Genomic DNA, 21,243 nt, shown 5'->3' with positions numbered 1-21,243 from the left:
ATTTAAGAGTAAACGTTCTTGAAAGAAAATGTCAGAGTGTATAGGGCCTAGCAGATGAAACTCTCGAGATTCTGCACAGTAGCGAGCCCGGGCGGCCAGGCCTTTATTTGCACCTGTGGATGGGTCTGTCGATTCCATAGAGCCTCCTGCAGTATCCTTGCTAAAAAGCCCTGCGCTGAATTGGGTCTTGAGAGTGTCTTCAGAGTAGTTGAGTAAGCATTCCATGATGGCACGGTAGGGGTATGTGGCACTGCTTTGACTGATTAGCCGTTCCCCCAAAGTCACATCCACTTGGGAGAAGATGGTGGCCACTGGGTAATTAATGAGACTCACTTTGGCATCGTTTGCAATATCAGTACCATCTCTTTTGGTTACTTTTAGACGCAAATGCACCAAGGTGTTGTTGAGGTCCAGATAGTTGTCACCGTGGCCTGGTATGAAAAACTCTATGGGGCCGTTGTCTGTAATGGCAGAGAGTGGGGCTATCTCCACATAACTGGACCTCTCTACTGAATGTTGGGTTAAGGGGGCCGTGAAAAGATCGAGCTCTGTTTTTATAGCTTCAGAGGACATGCGGTGTAAAAGAGCCATGGTGCTTGTTCTTTTAGAAAATACTTCCGAGTATTCTTTTACCGTTTTTGGTCCAGACCTCCTCACTTTACCCCGTCTTTGACTAACTGAGTTTCTTTTAACCGTTAACCGCCGTTTTTAGGCTCAAGTCTTCGCCTTATACCTGGCGGTCTCTTTTTCGGTCTTCGAGACAACATCATCAACCCCGAGCCTTCTTGACTCTCGACATCTGGTGACGCCCTTCTGTTTATCGCATTGGCGACAACCTCACTTACTATATTTTTTGCTGCTGATTTTAAATGCGGTTTGGCTATGCTGAAGCCTCTCTTCATAAACGGTAAAACCATCCTAAAGAGATTACGAAATATCCCTCCGATCCCCGAACCATACATGGTGGGCGATCCATAATATCCTGGTAACCCATTACCCACTTGATCCACATAGTATGTGACATACCGGTTAGGGTCGAGATGTCGGTGTTCCATAATTTTAATTTAGATATATTATGTATATAAAATATATAATACTAATATTATATATGTAGAGAGGTTTTGGTGGGTCTAAAGTGGAGTTTTACAATCGTTTTACCATAAGTAAATTCAATGTTTTCGTTATGATCCGTTTTAAGCTCAACAAGAATGTTTTCAATATATTTCTTGCTTACAGGTACGTAGTGTGGCTTGTCGTAGGTGACAGTGACGATGTCCCCATCCTTTCCATCTATATGAACTGTTCTCAGGAGTGGCACACAGCTGTCTCCGACCCTTTGATAGGATATGATGTCGGTATACACAAATATGTTGTAAAATCCTGCATGTATATCCGCGGGGAATGGGAATAATTTATCTCTCACATACGTCCATGTATTGGGCCCCATCCCTAACATGTAGGCTAAATTACCACTGGTCTTTATCCCCCCGGAAGCATCTCCTGAGATTTGTACCCTTTTATTTATAGGGTTGTACATCAGGAATATTTCCATACTGTTCTGCGATAGCCGTTCATTCAACTCGGAGACGAGCCTTTCGACGGTTCTATAGAACCCTTTTTTAACCTTAATAAATTTAGCAGGTTCCGTTAACTTTTTGAAATAAAATTCCCGGTCCTTATCTTTGATATTATACCAGCTATGGGGGTATGTAATCTCGCTGAGCCCTACTTCCCAGGCCTCTGATAACTCTATAGGCTTTGGAAAATTGGTTGTATAATTAGAACTGATTATTACGATATATGTGTGCTGACGCATTACTGGGGAGAGTCAGGTAGAAGCCGCTGTGTTCCATTATGCCCTCCGGTGTACACCCGAATGAGGATGTATTTTATCATGCATGGGGGTTTAAATTAACCCCTGATGCCTCCACTACATCCTTCTCTAATACCCAGCTGTTGAATTTTAGCGGCCAGTTTTTCCAGCGGACCAGCACCCATTTTTGACCTTTCTCTCTTTTTTTGATCTAGAATCTCCTCTACGTGAAACACCTTGTCTTTACCAACCGTTACCTTCTGTAATTCCTGCTCATAAAAAGATCCCGTTATAAGTTCCCCGTCATAATCTTTTAATATGTAGACCGGGGGTATGCGCGGCAGACATTCTGTAACCGTGAAACGCTCATCACTGTATCCTTGCACGTATTTTTTATCGAAAACACCCCTCAACTTGGATATACGAACCAAGTCCCCCACAATAAATGTAAAATGTATTTTTTTCTTACGGCGAAGAGGGAGCAAACCATACAGATTTTTAAAGACTTGAAAAGAGTTTTCCGAAGAGACTTCGGAGGGTTTCATCCTTATACTTTTATGATAACTATTGTTATACGCAATTACTAAATCTTGAACTATATCGATATATCTATGCGTGTTGTGCGCTGTAAAATAGCGCCACATCCTCTCCTTCAGAGAAAAAGCGTTCAACCACAGAAGCTTTCAAATCCGATCCTGTAGCAAAATGTACTATATTGTGCTTTTTCATTAGTTTCTGAAAGGTCTTATTAAAAAATGATTTTCCGCCATCAGACTGCACTTTCTTGGGGGCGCCTCCTTCCTTCAAGATAGAGGCAAATGCCCTGGTCACCTCAGCGCCGCTCTTATTCTTTAAGACCCGGACAAAAGCTATTTTAGAGAAAATATCTATGACCGTTAGCATGTAGCGGTTTCCTTCATTTTTATCTGCAAGGGCCTGCATGTCACATAGATCCGCCTGAAATTGGGACAATGGGTGTGTAGAAAAAACTCTATTTCTAGGAAAATGTTTTCTCACGGGTTTATGTAGAGTGTGCGCATCTTGTTCGGATAGCCACTCAGTGACTTTAGCATCGCTTAACCTGTGACCTGTTTCTTCGGCTAAAGCGCGCTGTAAACGCTCCTTACCACCATAAGACCCCGGGTTAGAGGGATTATAATAAATGTTTTTCAAAATCTGCTCTGCCATCCTTCTTGCCTCTCTGAGGTACAATAATGTTAATGAGCCACTTTCAAATAACAACAACATTTCATTTTCATTTTTGGGATTTTTATTTTCATGAAAACATTAGGTATTACGTATACAGACAATCCCTAATTCGTTGCAGGATACATGCCCCCCCTTTCTCTATGATCGAATCATGTAAAACCTTGTATATTTGGGTTAGATTAACAGGTTTGTTTCGCTGAATTTTTACAACAGACACATCCGCTATAAAAGTATATAAACAACAAATATGATACATGGTACAATTAAAGGGTGTTTCAAACAAATAAAGTAAAATCTTAGACAAGGTTGTTTCTAGCTCTTCAGAATCACCACCAAGCCGGGTTACCATTTGTGTCCATTGTAGAACCTCGCCAGCATGGCGTACATGAGTCATGATTTGGTCCATTTTCAAAACACGCTCTACATTAGCCCTGGAATTGGGGGTTTTGTAGAACGAGACATTGTTCACTTTATTTTCAATAATTTGATGCATAACACTTGTAAGTTCTCTCAAAAGAAAAAATGTATTTATTCTATCTAACATCATATACATATAGTTACCCATTGCTCTACATCTAAATAACAAAAATGTCACTCGGGCTCTTGGGGTTTATTGAGCCAGAAAGCCAACACATCCGACACCACAGCCTCCCTGTATTTGTTATCCTCCACCAGGGTGTGTCGGATTTCTTTGAGTTTCTGGTGTATGTGAATTGCCTCCTTTAGCTCGTGTAGGAATGCTTCGGTTACCCCGTAAACTCTGGGGATAGACGGCACAAGGCCCATAGCCTCCAGGGCTCTGACCAGCGATGGTATAAACCGGCGGGACCAAAGTCTTTTCACCAGCGCCTCAAAATTGTTGAAGAAGTAGTATCTTGGGGGATCGTATAGGCAGGGGTGCCTTCGCTGGCTGGGGTGATTAATCTCACAACCGATGCATTTTTCTCGTATATATTCTCCAATCACCACGTCTAAAAGCGCGGCTACTGAAGCCTTGATTGTGTCAACAAAAATAGTACTGACCACCCCATCAAACACGTCCTCAGGTTGTGTACAGGTAGGGGGTGTCGAGGGTCTTGCCAGGGGGGAGTAGAATGGAGGGCTGCGAGGCATACAATCCTTAGTGTCGGGAGCCCAGGCCGTTTCGGAGTTCGGGTATGCGTTAGGAATATCCATGGTCAATGCGTAGGTTAAGAACTGTAGGTTTTAAGAACCAGCGTTTTTATTCTTGAACCAACCCTCGGGGTATCTGGGTGGGGTTAACAACACAGCTTACCTCGCTTTCTTTGTGGGCTGCCTCTCCTGACGTTGTATCTTCTTGGGGTTGCTTTGAGTCGTAATCCTCAGGATTCGTATATATTATGCACTTCTTTATCCGTACAATGCTCTGGCGCTTTTGGCTCTGTACAAACAGAGCGTCCAACAGCTCCAACATTTGCAATTCCATTAAAGGCCAGCTTTTAAGGGGAATAAGCATTCGAAGCCGGAAATCCCCGTCCGAACCGCCAGCCCTGATGTTTTGGTTTCGGATTTCCGCGGTGCTGACGTAAAATTCCACGCACCCGCAAGGCCGTCCATTTATACGTTGTAATTTAACTCTGTGAAATACTCTTCCTGAGGTGTCCGGGGTACCTTCCCAACGGGTCTCGTAGCCTGTGAACAAGCTGTAACCCTTGGTGATACGGCTCAGTTCGGGACACAAAACCTGTCGAAAAACCGTCCAGTCTTCAACATCATAAGTCACGCCTAATTTCTGGTCGGTATATTCTTCTCCTTCGGCTAACGTATAGAGTTTCACGCTACAGGCCAAGTAATCAAACAGATGCCCCCAATGCTGTCCGTTAGACATCAACACTTCATCTTTCAGCGCCGTTGCGGGCGGTATCTGGGTTCTATACACGTTTAAAAACCGCTTTTTTGGTGCATCGTATATTGCGGCTGTATACTTTGCCCTTTCTCGATGTTTCAGACGCGGTCCTGCCTCCGAGGCTACAGTCATCACAGCTTTGCCACTGATCGCAAAATCCATGTTTAAAAAATAGGGTTTACGGTTCTGGGTTTCGAAAGCCTTGTTCTGGACATTTATAATGCCTATGTCCCAGCGCTATCTATAGCCCCAGACATTCCTGCTTCATAGATAACAACCATAAGGGAGATAAAACTGGGGGGTGGAGGGGGGGCATGGGCCCCAAAAGTTCAAACACCCTCTAACACATGACCACACGAACAGGGGGGGCGGGGGCACATATTCTGTACATGTCATCAGGTCATAAGGTCAGCAATCAATCAATTTTGACACATGCCGTATCCTATTACTCTCTCATATGCCTAGTTTCCTGAAACGAGTCACATATGTGAATCCTTAAAGAGATGGGTGTGGCTAAGGCTTAAGAGGGTGTGAACAATGCTGAATGGGTGTAGACAAAACTCTCCAGTAGGTGTACCAAAACATTCATGGGCCATTTTCTCAAAAGTGGGGTTACAAGTTTATCAACTTTCAAAGCAGAATTACTTTCCCATTGTACTTCAGCTGCAGTGTTGATACATATGACCGAATCCAGGTGGTTGGTCACATTTTATTCAACGTAGTATAAAGCTAATTTGGATGAAGAGAATGTATAATTGATCTGCATAGCTCTTACCTGTTAGGAACACTTGATACCAATGCTGCCTCGGACCAGAAGGAATGAAAGAATCTGAACTCCTCGGAATTTCCCTGGAAAAGAAGATGATTGGAAGGATTTAGGTGACATCACTAAATGACTGTCAATGTTAATACCCACTGAGAACCAACCATGTGATGACAATAGATGTGGCAATATGATCATCTGTGACATCTTCATGGGGAGGCTGTCAATGCCACACACAGGCTGCATCCCATATTCCCTATGGGCCCTGGTCAAGTAGTGCACTTTGTAGGGAACAGGGTGACATTTGAGACACAACCAAATACTATTGACAAAGTAAACATGACTACTGAAGTTCATTGCTTCACTGATTGTAGAGCACACCAAAATACAAAGATCCTATGCCAGTTTAGAGCAGGACGATGATAGGAAGGATGGTTAAGTTCATTACGGTGTCCGCCCAAAATACCTGCACAAATATTTATATAGTGAGTTTTCACCATATACTGTACAGTCACTGTTATTTGCATTGTTTGTTGGTTTGTAAACAAGCACAGCCTCAACTCACTCTCTCTCTCTAACACATACACACAGTCTCTCCATTCTCAGTGTCATCCTTTCTCTCTTCCTCTCTCCATCTCACCCTCTGTCTGTGAGTAGTCTTAATTGATTTGTCTTCAGCCGCGTAGCGATCGACAGCTGGGAGATAATGGGGAAGTAAAGGAACACAGACGAGCCCCGGAGGACCAGAGAGAGAGCTCTTCCTCACCAACGACACACACACGCTCGGTCACACACCAAATGGTGGGGAATAATTCAGTCCCGGCTTGTATTGTGTCCTTTGTGTTCTACCCACACCGAGCCTTCAGTCTATTTTACCAGTACTTTAATATGCAAAATCATCTGTTTACTCTCCAAAAGATCAAAGTAGGTTCTAAAGATTTCTAAAAATCACTTCCTTCATTATGCAAGCCAACAAGGAGTGGCAGAGTGTGCTTCTCACGCCCAGCATTGGAGCATACTGATTAATTAGCTTGTATAATTAGCTTAATGACATAGAGAAACATGGCTCCAGCCACCCAAGAAGTTATGCTAATGATCTCCTGTCTATAGCAATTAAAACACCCATAATTTCAGCACCAAATTAGTGTAGTTCAGAACTATGAGCTGGTAGGCTTGTGTTGTAAGGTGTCACAGCATTGTGTTAGCTGATACCGTAACAATGTGATAGCAGATAGGCGCAGTGCTGAAAAGTACAGGGGCCGGATTCACAAAACACTACTTCCGAAAAAAAACGTAAGAAGTTTAAGGAACAAAATAAGAAGTTCATAAGATTGTTCGTAAGTGCAATTCCTCAAAATGTTCTTAGGAATTCATAGTTTTCTTAGGAACTTAGTAAATATCTTTCCTAAGAACTTCACCATTCATGTGGACCAACTAGAGGAGAAGGTGTTGTCATGATAGGAAAGACAGTGGCAGAGGGACTGCATGACCAATAAGTTAGATAGCTAGCTAGCTAACATGTAACGACATTAGCCAACATAGCTAACAACGTTAACATTAGCCAAGTTCTTCTTTGCAAATTGACGAGCTAATCCTAGATATTTAACACTTCTAGAATATTGTAATATATTGTTAATTACTAGCTAGCTAGATAATGCGCATGTAATTAGTTTTCTTGCTGTGTTTAAATGTCCGATAGCCAACTGTGTCTGTGGGCCGGAGCAAGAAAACTTTAATCGTTACACACCAATTTGTAAGTCGCTCTGGATAAGAGCGTCTGCTAAATGACTTAAATGTAAATGTAAAATGTAAGAAGTATCCATTCGTCACAAGACAAGGTTTTAGCTGTCCTAAAGTTAAGTACATTTCCAAGAAGAAATTATTTTCAAGAATCCTATTTCTTCCAAACTTTTTTCATAGAAAGAAACATTGGAAAAAACTTAAGAACATTTCCAATAACTTTATTGAGGAATAGCAACGTTGCTTAACTCTCCTCATAAGTCTATAGTGGGCAGTTTAGAAGAAATGTCTTCTTAAGAATGTGAATCTGTGAATTGTGAATCTGGGCCCAGGTTTCTATAGATATCTTCTTTAAACAGAAAACATTGCAAACTCATGGTCCATATTATGACAGTACGGTGTCCCTATTAGGATAGCCTCAGAGTCACAAAGACTTTGTGTCTCAGAGTTGCAATTCATGTGAAAGAATAGAGAAGTATATTGATGTGTTTCGGAGTTGCTGAAAACAGTAGAGTTTCGCAAACACATCACAATCAATATAGAGAAGCAGGGGTGGATTCATTAGTTCACAATGTAAAAAAAATATTTAAAAAATAAATAAATAAACAACATTTTGCAACAAAATGAGAGTTGCTTATTGGTCAAGTTAAGGTAAATCCTCCTCTTTTTTGACCTGTTTTCATCTGTTTGGCTCCTCGTAAATACACCCAAGGTGAAGAAAGGTGGATAGCCTCTTTACTTGGCTGTGCAACATCTTTATCTCAATTTGTAAAACATGTTTTATCTACTGATAACAGTGGCTATGGAACATAACTAGGCCTACTGTGTATATATATATATATATATATATATATCCCTGATGCAAAATGTATAGAATATGTCTCTGAACATAGACAGAAGTACAATACTTTCATCTTAGGAGAAACAGCTTGAAAGCAGTCAGTCATCAAAAACCTGCCACACACCCTTCTACCGAAAACACACACACACACACACACACACACACACACACACACACACACACACACACACACACACACACACACACACACACACACACAGAGCAAATTAGGTATGCGGCAGACCACAAAGAGACTATGTCTACTCTATTTCTGACAGAAAGTACTAGCATTCCCAACCACACCTGAAACATAAATCCCACATTTATGACCTTCCCATAACTGTAAGTAACGCTGAAGCACCGGGGTTAGCTCATAAAAACCACTGTGAGGGGAGAAGGAAGGTTAATCAAATGCTCAAATCCTAGTGCACATCGAAAAAGGCAGGTCAAGCGAACAAATATGGTCAAAAAGACAGAGGACCGTTTTTTTCACCATTCTGATGGTTGTTTATCTGTGGGGTTAGCCGATCCCCACGGTCATAAACGTCTGTAATTTACAATAAAACGCTATCCGCCACCCACTAGGTGTAGACGTTATGGCGCTATCAGGCTTGGACAAACATGAGATGGGATGCTGAATATGAAACCAGGATGGTTGGTTTTGATGTAGCAGGTAGGCAAAGGGAGACTGCATAAAATGCTGGACAGAGAGTTAAATCTCAATCACCTCAAAGAAACCAACGTTATAATTCAAGTTTATTACAGATACATATGAATTGAATAGAAGGATGCTCAAAATTATCCATTGATGACATTCTGATTATAATGACAAAGGAGATTGGAGTATAGAGTCAAATATCCCTTTGACTTCAATGACAAACATTATATTGTCATACTGTAGTTAGATACAAACATCCCAGGGTGATCACAAGTACTACTGCAAACTCCCAAACACCCGCTTAGCTTCCATTTATGCTTACACTACCAAATAACATATCCACTATCCCTAGCACTACCAAAAAAACATCTAATTACAACACAGAGTTGCAAACAGCCTGTCTGAGCTGTGCTGAGCTGTGTTGCCAGCAGCAGGTGCAACGAACGGTATTCACTTGTGAGAGCGGAAACATCACAGTTTTAGCTGACACCATTCTGTCAGAAACTTAGGCTTGCTTGTCAGCGCTCTGCTCAAACAAGTCTATGAAAGCAAGCAGAGGAAAGGAAGGAGTTGGTTTCTCTCCCCCGGTTTTCACCCCCGACAGCTGGCTCTGTGGCGCACGACTACGTCATAAACATTCAAATCTAGTGGGATTCTGTGAATCACACGTCAGATCAATGGACATCAATGAGGTTAGTTTCGCTGTTGATGCTCAACGTCATTCATGAGAAAAGAGAACTGGGAAATACAAGGACTTGGGTGGAAAGTAGAGTGATGTGCAGCTTAAATATCTTAGAGATCCTGCTTAATATGGTTGTATCACACCTGTATGTGCCCACCCGTCAAATGAGAACTCTAGCATTCAAAGATTGCACGGCACACAATTGTGACTGGACACACAATGATCTGAATTGAACAGACAATACGGATGGCATTGGCTTCTGTTCAGTAGGCAAACTGATAATAGTGCTGTAGTACTGTGGGGACAATGCCTTCACAACTTTGTCTAAATGAAGGGAGTGTATTTTGTACACCTGGTCACAACACACACACGGACACACACGGACACACACACACACCAGATGTTAGGCTTAATTCCTTTGAATTAAAATGTCCTCCGGTAAGTATTTGACAACCTGCATCCCTAGGCATACTTGTGTGAATTGGACAATGTGCTGCTCAAGGCCTGCTGATGTATATAGCTTTATCTCCAAGGTAAGGCGATAACAGCACGGTACAAAAGCTAGCTCTTTGATTTGATCTCATCTGACGTTTAAAAAGGCAGCTCGCTGCTCTGTTGACAGCTTGCTTCCCTTAGCCCCCTCCCGATGTAGCGGCACGCTCCAGCCGAGCACCTCTACCTCGATCTACCCCTGTGCCTTTCTCCATCTCTCTCCCTCTCTCTCAGTCTCGCCCCCCCCCCCCCCATTCCCAGAACGTAGGGATTAACTAGCGCCGATGGGGCATCCCACCTCTGAGGGTTGTGTTACCGACCAGATAAAGGAGGAAGGGGTGGTGGGAGCTTTGATACCATCACTTTCCCACCTCCCCCTTCCGTCCATAAAATTTCCATCAGCAAGAGTTCTCCATCAGGGCTTAAGACCACACTCCCAAAAGGGGATCATAATCCACTCAGCCAACGTGATCTCAATCATTCAAATGTCACATTGGCACGCCTGCTTTCAGCACACACACACACAGAGACAGAGAGACAGAGAGACAGAGAGACAGAGAGAGAGAGAGAGAGAGAGAGAGAGAGAGAGAGAGAGAGAGAGAGAGAGAGAGAGAGAGGAAGAATGAGAGAGAGGAAGAATGAGAGGAAGGAAGAATGAGAGAGAGAGGAAGAACGAGAGAGAGAGAGAGAGAGAGAGAGAGAGAGAGACATATTAAAGCCAAAGCAGAGGTATTAGATAAAGGACAGGAGGGCACGGCTGTCTGGCATCGGGGCTCTCAACATCCCATTCCGAAACTCAACATCCCAATACGTTCTCACTTTCTCTTCCATCTCCCGCTCTTGCTCTCTCTCTATCTCTTCACTCCCTCTTTCTTTTCCAGTCAACTTTGCAGAAGATGATATCGTGGATCATATTCTTTAAAAGACAATTTCCTGTCATAATATCACCTATGTCATAAAGAAGACTGTTTCAGTTTCCTCTAAAAGGCTTCGCTCTGGCACGTGAGATGCAAAGCTGTTCAGAAAGCTACCTCTCCGCTGTCTCCTTTCCTTCACGACCACTGACAGGTAAAGTGACTGCATAGGGGGTCTGGGATATTGTTTACACGCATATGCTATTTTTAGATCAGTGATCATGAAGGAATCAAGGAAGGAAGGAAGGAGACAAGGAAGTAAATCATTTTGCAGTCTGATAGAATTGGAACTCTGCCCAAGAATGTGATTCCATCCATAGATTGAGATTGAGTGATATTGAAAACACGTGATTCAATCAAACACTGTCATAATTCAGTTATTTCCTTCCTCATAGGCTTACCTCCTCTATCCCCCTATTGTCCTGATGCATTACCCCTCTGAGTCATCAAACCAAAAGTCTACCCCCTTTCAAATCTCTTGAGCTCTGGGAGTACGCTGAAAAAAGTAAATAGATTTGTTTTGAAAAATCTATATAAAGCTACTTGAAGCAGCATAAATCCTGGGAAGTCGCTGCCCCATGCCACTGCTTATTAGCCGTCTGGGGATCAATTTATTACCTTTGCTTGACAAAGGAACCAAACCGGCTGGGTATAGGACTGTGTTTGATTTATGAGGAACTTGGATAGGTAGGGCGTTTTTGGGTCATGCAAATTCCGAGCAGGATAATTAATGTGCACATGCAAATGTGCACGCACGCACGCACGCACGTGCACGCACACACACACACACACACACACACACACACACACACACACACAGCCCCGCATTCACTAGAATGTATTTCCTTGCCAGGTAGAGACTACCCGACAGTTATTGCATAGTACCTGATGGTTCGAGGTATACTTTAAGTAGCATATCAATGATCCTATATCTGTGCCGACTTCCCAACTTTTGCCTGAAATAATACAGTACTAGAAGTTGCATATCAGACCCCAGACAGTTGTTTACATGTAGTAGCTCACCACCTCCACTAGTCTGTGCTGTTGTTCCAAGAATGTCACCTTGCACTCCTGTGACCCACTTTGGGGCCTGGGAAGGCACTGGAACGTGACTGCCTCACCTCACCTGCGATAACTATCCTCCTCTCTCTAGTCTCCTCTGAAAAAAGGGACTGTAATATCTGTAACCGAGCGCTCAAGACACACTCGCTCTCGTTTGGATTTGTCCTCATGTAAATCAAAGGGGCTCAGACATGTGGGAGTTGGATAATGGGTTTTCAGATCCAGTAGTGGGAGATTCTAGGTTGTGATACGGTGCTGTTGAGGAGCACTCCTGCTCTTAGCTGTTACAGGGAAGGGTTGATGAGTTGCATCACCTCACACTCGGCATGAAAGTGAAAGACAAACATCTCATCTGTACAGAGACAGAGGCACTTTTCAACTGAAAACTTTGGGAGTAGATTGAAAGACAAGAGTGAAGAGTGACTGGTATCTACAATGTAATGGACACATGTTATTATGTCGATGGTTGAATGATTTCATAATGTGTTTGTGAATCTTTAGGTGTTAATCATGTGACATTTTTGAGTGTGTGCATATGTCATGTTAGACACATAACAGTTGCACATAAGTGACAGTCAGTCAAATTGTTTTTTAATTTTTTAATTTCACCTTTATTTAACCAGGTAGGCTAGTTGAGAACAAGTTCTCATTTACAACTGCGACCAGGCCAAGATGAAGCATAGCAGTGTGAACAGACACACTGGTGCTTCTGTGTAAATAATTGAGTGTGTATATGCATGCGTGATGTACGTTTGTATGTGTGCAAATAGATTTTCCGTATGAGTATTTCCTATACTGATGTGTGTGCGCATGCGTGTTTACTGTATGAGTACCTGTGTGCAAAAACAAGATGATGCCTTTCTCTCTCTCGATGCATCTTACAAGAGGGTGTAACCTGGCAGCCTCACTATTCACTACCCCATTGTCTTGGCTCCCGGCCACGCTCATCCCTCTCAATAACAAATTAGCCTGTTCCAAGCAGCACATTTCTCCCACACCTAAGGAATAGGACAGAACTTAGCTGTGTCTGTGTGTGCGTGTGAGAGTGTGTGTGTTAGTCACACCACTCTTTTAGAAACAAAGAGCAGAAGACTAGCCGTTTGCTGAGTGGGCAGGGGGAGCGGAGGAGAGAGAGAGCGAGAGGGAGATAGAGAGAGAGTTATCTAACAGAATTAGGCAAAAACAAGGAGAACAATGGAGACGAGACCACTTAAAAATACTCTGACGAGAACCCTCTTGCAAAAAAGGATGGGTAACAACAGAGCTGAATTCCTTTCTAAAGTTCTCTCCCCTCTTCTCTCCCCCACTCCTTTTCTCTCACCCTCTCTCTCTCACACTCTCTCTCTATTTATTACCCTCTTTCTCCATCGCTCTCTCTCTTTCATATTATCACTCACTCCCTGTCCTGGGGCTTGATGAGTCTCAGTAGCCTTGTCTTAATCATGTGAGAGAGTGGGTTTAATTAACCAATGAAATAAGAGGTTTAGGGCGTTTTCACATATAGTCCCTTGAAAAGAATTTCAGTCCTCTTTAAAGTGAACTCCGGGGTAAAAAAAGAAGAAGCTAAAGAACACGGTTCTCTTTGTATTCACATTGCTATGTTGGCGCAGTGGTCTAAGGCACTGCATTGCAGTAGCCACCAGAGACTCTGGGTTTGCGCCCAGACTCTGTCACAGCCGGCTGCGACCGGGAGGTCCATGGGGCGATGCATAATATGCCTAGCGTCGTCTGGGTTAGGGGGGGGTTTGGCCGGTAGGGATATCCTTGTCTCATTGTGCACTAGCGACTCCTGTGGTGGGCCGGGTGCAGTGCATGCTAACCAGGCTGCCAAGTGCACAGTGTTTCCTCTGACACATTGGTGCGGCTGGTTTCCAGGTTGGATGCGCGCTGTGTTAAGAAGCAGTGCGGCTTGGTTAGGTTGGGTTTCGGAGGAAGCATGGCTTTCGACCTTCATCTCTCCCGAGCCCATACGGGAGTTATAGCGATGAGACAAGATAGTAACTACTAACATTTGGATACCATGAAAAAGGGGGGTAAAATATTTTTTTGTAAAGAAAGGAACCAAGATATTTTTTCCAACATGCACTCAATCAGAATCGTATTAGCTTCCAAAATGTAAGTAGGTATATCTAGCTGTCCGATCTTGTAATCTTGTGATCACAAGATACTATTAACAGAATAAATAGCAATAGAATGACTGCCGAATATTTGTAATTTAAAAAAATATACAGTATATATATATATAATTGAACCTTTATTTAATTAGGCATGTCAGTTAAGAACAAATTCTTATTTACAATGACAGCCTACACCGGCCAAACCCAGACAACACTGGCCCAATTGTGCACTGCCCAATCACAGCCGGTTGTGAAACAGCCTGGAATTGAACTAGGGTGTCTGTAGTGACGCCTCAAACACTGAGATGCAGTGCCTTAGACCACAGTGCCGAGTTGCTACCACCCCTTTAAGAGCTAGAAAAGATTTTCTACCCTATGTTGTGATTCTCACTAAATATATTGTCTTCTCACACTATTCAAACCCCACAATCAATAAACAGCTTATGAAGCTCTTAGCCTATAGATCACATATTGCAAACAAATTATCTGAACTAAAAACTCCACACATTTTGGGATTTCTCTGTGTCCTTGACAATCGCTAATCAATATCCAAAAACAGCACACATTTCTTTTTATTTTGTGGCACCAACGTGAGGGTTTATAGCAGGCGAAACGTTGTTGCATTAGTCTAGTGTGCGGTGCGGGAATAATAACAAACGAACCTGGGGAGTTTTGTGTTCACATTGTCCTTAAAAAGGGAACTGGACTGTGGAATTGAAGCAAACCGAACTCAGACCACCTCTCGAGATGGTCTCGGTTTGGTTCAGGGGCTCTTTGAGGGGTCTGAGTTCCTTTGGAGTGTTCACACTGCACAAATAAATAAGCGAACCGCACTGAGATCACAAAAATTGTCTGAAAGGGACCAAGCTTGAGCTCGAGCTTAGAAACCTGCTTAATGTTGAGTTAGTAAGAAAGGGAGTGTGAGAGAGAGGAGGAGAGAGACCAAGTGTCAAATTAAGAGGGAGAGAGGAAGAGAGCATGAGAATGTGAGGGAGAAAGTGAGAGGGGGAGACAAAGTGAGAGGGAGGGAGGAAAAGAGCCCTAGAGGAAGGGAGAGAGAAAGTGAGGGAGGGAAAGAGAGAGGGGGAGATACAAAAAAAAAAGAGAAAGAGAGACAGACCAGTCGGAAGGGAAGACTGATGAAGTGGTCCTTGTCATGACTTGGACTCGAATCAAGTGCTTGGCCCACTTTCGCGCCAACCAGTGCCAAAAAAACAAGGCCAGACAAATTTGCTACCTTTACCAGTCTGCTTCACACAACCCTGGTATACATACGTCAACACATCAACACCGAATAGACATAAATGTGTTATCTTTTCCCCATTAGACGCGACTCAGAAAGGTGGAACAACTTGACAAATATCCTCGGGCGGATGATAGAAGGTTCCGGGGAACAAACTTCAAACGATTTCCGCATTCTCCTTGTCGGACTTGAGACGGCATCAACAGACAGGCAAGAGACGGCGAATGCCAAAACACACACAGCGCTAAGAGATGCTGTAACACTTTTGGTCTATTTTTGTCTGGCCCTTGTCAATTGACTGTGTTTCTCGACGCATTTTAAAGATGGCAAACTTAGTATGTTTACTCTGCTTCCAAAAATTCTATTGGACTCGTAATGTATGCGCCAATCGGGTCTCACGAGCCAGCGCCGCCTCCCGGTATATCACACAAAAAGCATGGAACTGTGGCTCTGGATGCAGCAGAGTCTGTGTAAATAGGACAAGACTTGAATATTTCACAGGCCGTGTGTGTTTATCAGTCTTCGCATGGTCTTTTTTATTCAACATTGAATCTTCATAAGAGAAAACAAAAAGCTGTGAAGATGTATACATGAATAAGATAAGACTGTGTACAATACCCATCATGCATCATTCACACACAATCAGTGTCTTTCTTTTTTAAATGAGTGATATTCTATACACTCATGGTTGTTATACATAAGCCTATTTTATGATATCAAGATCATAGGAATTTTCCACTGAAATAATGTTAATTCCACAACCACTAACAATAGTTTTCAGCACTGTACAGCATCTTCATTCCAGATGAATGATTCCTGAGCAGATGATTTTGAGAAGGTCAAATTAACAGGAAACTAACAACATAACACAACATAATACAATTCCTCAAACCTCTAACTAGTTATTTAGGCACTGTTTTCCATTCATGGTATAGGAGAATTGAACGACCAGGTCCAAAAGACCCTAACACAGTGTGTTGTCATGTTCAAAACCAGATGCATTATGGGACAGGAGAAGGGGATCGGCAATGTAAAACATGTCATAGAAATGAATGTGCCCCATTGTCTTCTTCTACCTAGTCATCATTCTCTCTCTTGCTCTCTCTCTCGCTCTCTCTCTCTCTAATCTTGTGACTAGGAGAAGGGAGGGAGAGAGAGAGGGAGGATAACGTACTGAGCGACACACTCCTGTTCTTGTGATTAGGAGAAGGGAGGGAGGGAGAGAGGGAGGAGAACGTACTGAGCGACACACTCCTGTTCTTGTGATTAGGAGAAGGGAGGGAGGGAGAGAGGGAGGATAACGTACTGAGCGACACACTCCTGTTCTTGTGATTAGGAGAAGGGAGGGAGGGAGAGAGGGAGGATAACGTACTGAGCGACACACTCCTGTTCTTGTGATTAGGAGAAGGGAGGGAGGGAGAGAGGGAGGATAACGTACTGAGCGACACACTCCTGTTCTTGTGATTAGGAGAAGGGAGGGAGGGAGAGAGGGAGGATAACGTACTGAGCGACACACTCCTGTTCTTGTGATTAGGAGAAGGGAGGGAGGGAGAGAGGGAGGATAACGTACTGAGCGACACACTCCTGTTCTTGTGATTAGGAGAAGGGAGGGAGGGAGAGAGGGAGGATAACGTACTGAGCGACACACTCCTGTTCTTGTGATTAGGAGAAGGGAGGGAGGGAGAGAGGGAGGATAACGTACTGAGCGACACACTCCTGTTCTTGTGATTAGGAGAAGGGAGGGAGGGAGAGAGGGAGGATAACGTACTGAGCGACACACTCCTGTTCTTGTGATTAGGAGAAGGGAGGGAGGGAGAGAGGGAGGATAACGTACTGAGCGACACACTCCTGTTCTTGTGATTAGGAGAAGGGAGGGAGGGAGAGAGGGAGGATAACGTACTGAGCGACACACTCCTGTTCTTGTGATTAGGAGAAGGGAGGGAGGGAGAGAGGGAGGATAACGTACTGAGCGACACACTCCTGTTCTTGTGATTAGGAGAAGGGAGGGAGGGAGAGAGGGAGGATAACGTACTGAGCGACACACTCCTGTTCTTGTGATTAGGAGAAGGGAGGGAGGGAGAGAGGGAGGATAACGTACTGAGCGACACACTCCTGTTCTTGTGATTAGGAGAAGGGAGGGAGGGAGAGAGGGAGGATAACGTACTGAGCGACACACTCCTGTTCTTGTGATTAGGAGAAGGGAGGGAGGGAGAGAGGGAGGATAATGTACTGAGCGACACACTCCTGTTCTTGTGATTAGGAGAAGGGAGGGAGTGAAGAAGGGAGGGTGAGACAGGCTGCCTCTGCTCCGATGCCCAATTACACAAAGCCATAGGCAGGTAAGGTCAAGAGCTGTGCGCTTCATGGGATCTGATCTGGGACCTGTGATGGAGTGGAAGGTACTACCTCCCCGCATCACCATGATGGACAAAATATATATAATTTTTAAAAAAGCTGTGAAAAAGCTATTATATATATATATATACACACACACACAAGTGAAGGACATTGGCTGGGGAGTGATAGAAGCGAGAGGAAGATACGAGGGAAAGAGGGACAGACAGACAGACAGACAGACAGACAGACAGACAGACAGACAGACAGACAGACAGACAGACAGACAGACAGACAGACAGACAGACAGACAGACAGACAGAAAATACGAAAGTGAGATGATATTTGAAAGCGGTGCCGATTTCTCATTATCAACTTTGTGCGATTACTAATGCCGGGTCCAGTCGAGTGGAGGGGAGCACCAGTGCTTAATTAACGCGATAGCCAAATGCCAAAACCTGATGAAATACCGTGATGAGGGATTAGCCCGGAATGACAATGCTCCGATCGGAATTACTTCTCCCACTCTCTGATTAGCTTATCAGAGAAGAAATAGTTGCTCATTGGCGCAGTCTCCTCGTCGCGTTCCTTTAGCGAAGCCCGCCGTCGTTCCTTATTTTGGTGCGGCTCCATTTTGTCATCTTGACCTCAGATGTTCCATTTCCATCATGATTTTTTTTAAATGACACAGTTTTTTTCTGAGGTCAGCCGTGTTTTTTTCTGAATGGGATGAACACTAGAAGCATTTGTCCAGGTACTGGAGCTAATCCTGCATTCCGTATGTCGGCCAACATCCTTTACTGTACAACATTTACCACAACGTGCCCGCGGCAAAACTAGAATGCACTGGCGGTTGCTCCATGATGTATTTACACCATTAGAAACGTGTTACCAAATGGTTGTGGGGCTTGAGCTGAACACACGTGGCTCTCTAGCTGGCATTCAAACTGCAATCTGGCAGATAATAACAGTGTATGTAGATTTCTATATTTGAACATGGGCAAAGTATTGAATTTACCTAACATTTCTCTATGGTTATCTAAGGACAATAGATGAAAAAGAGTTAGAGGTTATTCAGAACTTTTGCCTTCGGGACAAAAAGGGGTCCCCTAAATGGACTGAAATATTGCCCAGAAATTAAAAAGGATTGTGTTTGGTCACACTTTACTTGGTTACGGTTAGGGTAAGGATTAGAATAAGGGTTAGGATAAGGGTTAAGGTTAGAGTAAGGAAGAAGGTAAGGGGTTAGTTTAGGGTTAGGATAAGGGTTATGGGCTAGGGTTAGTAAATAGTTAGTTGAAATGTTACTGATATTCTGTAGAGCATCTACAGATGGACTATCCAAATAAAGTGTTACCGTGTTTGGTTAAAAAAAAATCTATATTATACCATGTGTGTACAGTATATGAGAAACACTCAAGCAAAACTCTGAGGTAAACAATACCCACTAAACCTTTGTACAGCCTCTTTAAATCGGGGGAAAGTTTATTCAAAACAGAGTGTTTCAAAGGAAGCCTCCTTTCCTTAGGGGGGAACGTCCTCCCCTAGCATAACAAAAATATCCAAATCAAATAGCCTTTTTAGACGGAAGCCCAATTCCCAGAGCCAAAGGGAAAGAGCAGCTACCATTCAAAGAGCAGAGAAGAACATGCTGAGGCATCCCAATGTTTGTGTTATCACAAGATCCATTGGGAGGCACCAGAGACAATTCTAGGGATGAGGGAATATCTTTCAGTGTTATTTTAAGTAGTAACACTTTCTTTTAACCCCCCCCCCCCCCCCATCCATCTTCCTATGTTCACTCTCATCACAGACAGATGATGTCAGTTGTTGAGAACTGACATTACACCATCATGATGATAAGATTTTTCTGTACGGGAGGTAGTAAGCTACCAGTACGGACAGCCAATGTCAGTTATTAATTGTCCATTTGGATTGAAGTGAATGACAATAAGATGGTTGATTCCAAATGGAAGCATTTGCATTAATTAAGAGTATTCACCTCTTCATCACTGACTATTCCGGATGTATAGACCATCTCCTAAATAATAATAATGTGTGTGTATTTCCACACTTACCTCATATTGATGATTCATTCAGAATTATCCGTAATCATGGTAGCATCCACATTAATGTAGACTTATTTACGAACATATTCTATTCTTTTTTATAATAAAAGTGACACAATACATTATTTCTCATTCATTTCTATTGGACACAAAATAATCTGAAACAACCAAAATGAACTGCAAATGTATTCATAAGCTTGATGTAGTCATTGCGTACTAGGAATATGGGACCAAATATTAAACTGTATTTATAATTATCTTTAGGGGTGTCAATAATTTTGACCCTTACCTTTTCGAGATATGTTTTTATTACTTGTTAAACAGAATCTCTTTCTCTGAGCTATTGTATTAGTAAAAAATAATATAGAGCATGCAATATAGCTCAGTATTTGAATGATTTCTTTTATACAGCCATTACTGCTCATCTTTATCAAAGGTGTGAATCATTTTGGATCCCAGTGTGTATTTTCTCCCTGTTTCTCTCTGTCCAATTACACGGTTTAGTCTTCCCTCATTTGTTAGAATGACAAACATGATTTGTGCTGTGACTGCCGATGCATTGTGACTGCCGATGCATTGTGACTGCCGATGCATTGTGACTGCCGATGCATTGTGACTGCCGATGCATTGTGACTGCCGATGCATTGTGACTGCCGATGCATTGTGACTGCCGATGCATTGTGACTGCCGATGCATTGTGACTGCCGATGCATTGTGATTGTGACTGCCGATGCATTGTGATTGCCGATGCATTGTGATTGCCGATGCATTGTGACTGCCGATGCATTGTGACTGCCGATGCATTGTGACTGCCGATGCATTGTGACTGCCGATGCATTGTGATTGCCGATTTACAGTGTCACTGTCATTAAGCAAAATGACAAGGGCAGTCATAACAAAAAAACTGGCAGACTGACCATTTGGAAATCAAATGATTAAAAAAAAAGACCATTTCCAACATCAAGACTAAAATGTCTGAATTTATAGACAATTAAGATGAATAATAATTGGAGTAAAACTTCAAGCTGCTTAACTGGAGTTGAATGTCAAATATTCATAACATAAATTGTGTACAGAAAAAGTTCAATCAGATACTTCCCAAACAAAGCCCACACATTGAAAGGCAAAACTCTCCTTAAAATCCAAATCAACGTCAATGTATTTAATTGTCATAACTAGATGACAGACAGTCAGATATTAAAGGGACTCTTTTTCATAGCTATACATTTAGTTTTCTTTGGCAAGACAAAACCACTGTAAAGTACCTTTTTATATCATAAATGGCCAACTTACACTTAAAGCTGCCAATAAAAAGCTGTGTGAATAGTCACATGGGAATAGTCTCTTCACAGGGTCAGTCTGTCTCATTTTGAGTCTGTTTCTCGCCAAGAGGCTACATCAAGAGGCTAGCGCTCCCCTCATTTCCTTTTTGTACATGC

At 42.9% G+C, this 21,243-nt stretch overlaps 1 long non-coding RNA gene across 1 annotated transcript in view; it reads right to left on the bottom strand.

Annotated features, from left to right (window-relative positions):
• LOC135572784 (uncharacterized) overlaps positions 1-21,243 on the bottom strand; it is a 171,360-nt gene that overhangs the window by 99,835 nt on the left and 50,282 nt on the right. Inside the window, exon 2 of the long non-coding RNA XR_010464481.1 lies at positions 5,665-5,738. This is a non-coding gene — a long non-coding RNA (uncharacterized LOC135572784). The remainder of the gene's footprint in view (positions 1-5,664; positions 5,739-21,243) is intronic.

This window comes from Oncorhynchus nerka, linkage group LG8 (assembly GCF_034236695.1).
Source record: "Oncorhynchus nerka isolate Pitt River linkage group LG8, Oner_Uvic_2.0, whole genome shotgun sequence".
NCBI classification, from domain to species: domain Eukaryota; kingdom Metazoa; phylum Chordata; class Actinopteri; order Salmoniformes; family Salmonidae; genus Oncorhynchus; species Oncorhynchus nerka.
Note: the sequence above shows the minus strand (reverse complement) of the source record. Positions and strands in the feature narration are given on the sequence as shown.